General features: G+C 33.1%; 1 long non-coding RNA gene across 1 annotated transcript; it reads left to right on the forward strand.

Annotated features, from left to right (window-relative positions):
* The first annotated feature begins 1 nt into the window (after nucleotide 1).
* Nucleotides 2–845, forward strand: LOC134231398 (uncharacterized). Its single transcript, XR_009984546.1, has 3 exons — nucleotides 2–70; nucleotides 545–628; nucleotides 767–845. It is a non-coding gene; the product is annotated as an uncharacterized LOC134231398 (long non-coding RNA).
* The last annotated feature ends 3,614 nt before the right edge of the window (nucleotides 846–4,459 follow it).

Genomic DNA, 4,459 nt, shown 5'->3' on the forward strand with positions numbered 1-4,459 from the left:
GGATAAGTTACAAATACTGAAGTTCGACAAGCCGTGGTATGTTATGGTGGAAGACCATGAAATGTGTCAGGTAATTTCAAATTAAATACTATATGCACGTGTCTCATGCATTCTAACACAAGAAGAGTGTTTACAAACTTGGAGACTTTTTTGTCGTTTAATGACGAGTGAGTGAAATAGATCACAAATGCCCAGTTCAACGGTCAGTCATATTAGATTAAATCAAATATAAGCGCTCGAATAACTTAGTAGACGTTTTTTAATTTTCACTTGATGGGTTGTAGTTAATATTAAGCTGTCCTAAGTTTTCACAAGTATCGTGCAGAATATTCGAAAAGTATAGAGTGGTCTTTTGACCATCACCTAACTGTTTGACGCGATGCTGAATGTCCGAAATAAATTGACAGTTTTCACTGTATGTTTACAGCTGTGTGTTTAAGAACAAAGCTTTTTTGTGAAGCAGATAGGTTCTACAGAGTACCAGTTTAGAATTGTAAATTCAATCAATTGATTAACATTAATTGTCGCATTTTCTTCATTCTAGAGCATTTTTGACGATCTTCTTGAAAAAGTGGATAGAGAGATTGCTATCAAAAACAAACTGGACGCTCTAATGGCAAGAGCGCAGGTATTCATATGTTACATGCCTTTGTATATTTATAAATTGCATTTTGATTGGAAATATGTCGATTTGGCAATTTTGTCTTTTCGATTCTGAACTTAAAAAATTTTTATGTGTTTTAAAAAATATTTACATTAATTTTAGGAAAGGCAAAGGAGGTATGAAATTCTCAAGTTTGATAGACCGTGGTGCGAAATGGTGGAGGAACCAGAAATATGCGAGGTAAGCACGGAAAATGAACGTTTTCATCAATGTGCATTTTTTAAGTTTTAATGCTCTACCAGAATGTTTCCAGCGTCACTAGGTCTGTAAATACACCCCTTATATAGAATGTCAAACACTTTTAAATCGAAATAAATGTATCCAATAAGTACATCAGTGTCGGACAACAATAAATTTACTTGACTTTATTCTAGGATATACTCGATGACTGACCACTGGAGTGGAGAGAGAGGATGACACACGACATTTTAAACACGTGATGGCTACCGTTCTTGATGAGTTAAAGGTAGGTTGTCATCTAAAATTTGCTTTAAAGCAATCCCCAGTTATCTTTTTTTTAATGGAAGCTACAAAAATCTGCAGAATTGAGAATAATGTAGTTTGTGTTCAACTAAGTGACACAAAGGCAACGAAATGCAAAGATTTCATTTTAAATAAGTTATCTTATTTTCCTCAAAAAATTAATTCCTTCTTTTTAGTCGAAAATACCCGTTCTTCAAGAACAAGAGACGACCTCGTTAAAGAAAGATGCTTCAATGAAAGACACAAACGCTGATATAAAGAAGAACACACAAACACTCTCAGTGTTGTAGTCTTACATCTTTACCCCCCCCCCCCCCCCCCCCCCGCCAATAATGTAAAGCAAATATTTAGAGATTTTATTTCTTAAACTATAACATTCGAATTAATCTGACTAATTGATTTTATTTATTTCTTTATTTTATTTTCTAACTTTTTTCCCCTATTTACTTGCAGGTCACTGGTAGAACATTTTTCCAGAACATGAAAGAAAAGGCTCCGCAAGATGTTCTTCAGTTTTTTGAAGCAAGGAGAAGACTGTGATACTTGTTAAGGGGGGTATGTACGGCCACCTTGCAGAACAAAATGTAAACATTTCTTCAGATGGCTAAAATACATTATATTTTGATCAAATTTTAAGTCCATATGATAAAGATACAATAAATATGCATACTTGAATGCATGTTGTGCATATATAATCTATACTTTTGCAGAAAAATGGTTTTGATATGATCCTTAGAACTGCGCAGCTACAGAATTCAGCAGAGCCGTAAAAAATCCAAAAAATATGCAAAGTGTGCAGTAATGTTCTCTCTACAACTATTTGTTGAGAAAATGTCTAAATTTTGCACTTTTTAATGGTAATTTCAAGTTCAAAACAACGTACTGTTGCATGTCTTCAAAATGAGTGTAAAGAACCATGAAAGTAGTTCATGGATAGCAGCACGTGGTCTATTTTTAGCACAGAATTTTTTTTCCAGACCTCTTTCTAATACAGAGGTACATAATAATCTTAAAAAGTAGAAGACAATTACAGTTGCAAAATGTTTCAAATAAGACGCACATTTTTAAAAGAGGAATTGTGTTAAATTGTGGCTTAAAATTATTAGTATCATTATCGAACAGTTGTTAAATAGTGTGCGTGTTGATATAAAAAAAAATCTTAAACTCTTTGATTCCAGGCAAGGAAAACTGAGCATCAAAGTTAAACATTAAGAGTTTGTAAGTCTGACACATGTAACTTATTTTATCTACCAAAATTTTAATCATCACCAATGAAACACAAAGAAATAAGACATATAAAATCGATATGAATGTCTTTGTTTTAGTACATGCTAATATATACTGTATCAAAAAAGACATTTACAATTTTCATCACATCGGAGCACCATCTGAAAAGGAATGAAATTATTCAGAGTGGATTACTAGATTAACTGAATAAAAAACTTTTTTCTATTGCCCATGTTGTCAAAATTACAATTTTACAGAGTAAAGAAAAAAATCAACATAATCAAATATTTTAGACCATCTTAAAAGTGACGTTTTGTGGTCCTCCCAACTCAGGGAAAAATTATTGGGTCCGTATATATAAGTAAGAATTTTTTCTTAAAATTTAAACATATTTGTTTACGGAATAAAAAGAAAAGAAACATGGTGTAATCAGGTGTAAGAAAATTGAGTCAGGCCAGTTCTAAACAGTAGGTCGGGAGAGAGGGCAACCAAACATTGTTTTTAAAAAGCGGTCTCAACAATATAAGGCTATTACTTGTTCCATCACATACTACGTGATGCAAAATTTCTGAAGCTTTGACACTATTTTGACAAACAAACATAGGATTTTTGGGGTGGGGTTGGGAGGTGGGGGTTAGCCTCCCACATTTTTGCGAAGATAGACATAGCATAGGCATTGGACCTTTCTTTGCAAACTTGTGCTCTTCTCTAAATTTTAACGGAACAACTCAATATATCTTATCAAACGTCATATGTTGTTGAGAGTTTACAACTTTGTCAACATAATGAGACATGGTGTGTTTTTATGTCCAAACATTACTCCATACAATGTGTTGGCCATCGCAAGCAATCTCTATTTTCTGTGAGGTGTCTGAAGGAAATCCTATACCTGACTATTTTTTCTAACTGCTAAACAAAATTGACATATGTACCAACTTTTCGAATGCAATACATGTAATTACAATTTGTTTTTCATGCACCACATATTGTTTAACATTTTCAAATTAAAAGGTAAGCATCCTCCTTGTAGAGTTCTATTTGAAAATTACTTCTATCGCCACAGAAAAGACTCTGAACTGCGTAAACAAATGTTTAGGACAATTTTTATCTGCTTTTTCTTGAGTTTTAAAGAAACCAACAAATTATCAAGACTTGTTCCATAGAAGATTAAATATAATAATCGTTAAAACCCATTTATCTACAGCAGATATATGCACATGCCAACCACGTGCTCAGTGGAATGATATAAGCGAGGAAACTCGAGCGATAAACAAAACAGTTTTACCCGATTTGCTGGAGTGGGGGGTTAAAATCGCGTTTTTTCATTAATCAGACGATGCGATGCAACATTTAAGTAATAAGTTATATAACCTAAAGATTATTATTTAGTAATTTCTTGTCTTGATGTTGTCATGTTCGCATTTATTCTAAAATCAATGTTATTTGAACTCTGTGTGACAGAGGAATGGCGGACGAAAAAACACATGACCTCAGGAAGACGCCCATATGAAAAAATCACATTTTCAAGAATTATAGATAATGACAAGAAAAAAGCGAAATAAATAGTTGTAGTTATATTATCAATGAACCGAACTGACATCATTTTCAATGCATTTTTCATCTCGTGAATGCTGTAGCTGCGCAGTTCTAACATGATTAATTTCCTCCTAATTAAAACAAATTAAACTTAATTATTTACTAATTTTGGTCTCTAACAGTATGTAATGAGTGCATTAGCAATTTGAGTAACTTTGGGCTAGTTTGGTAGAGTATTAAGCGCATTCTTGGTGTTTCTTATTTTACACCAGACTAGATCCAATATGGCTTGTACATCCCCCTTAAATATCTGTTCCTGTCTTTCGAATTTGAACGTTTTGTAATTTTTTTAAGCATTTGATATCGTCCCTAAATATACACATTACCTACAAACCAAGTATTCAGTGTTGTGTTATTTTTTAACAGTCTGAAAATTTATTTTCCCAGTGGATATTGTGCCATATAAGCGGTTATCCATGAAGAATTTTTTTTTCCTGCAAAATCTGGTACTTAGAGCGCCGGCAGAGTGAATAGGACGAGCAAAAATAT

This window comes from Saccostrea cucullata, unplaced genomic scaffold (genome assembly GCF_032062105.1).
Source record: "Saccostrea cucullata isolate Sc308-1 unplaced genomic scaffold, CSIRO_AGI_Scuc_v1 ctg23509, whole genome shotgun sequence".
NCBI classification, from domain to species: domain Eukaryota; kingdom Metazoa; phylum Mollusca; class Bivalvia; order Ostreida; family Ostreidae; genus Saccostrea; species Saccostrea cuccullata.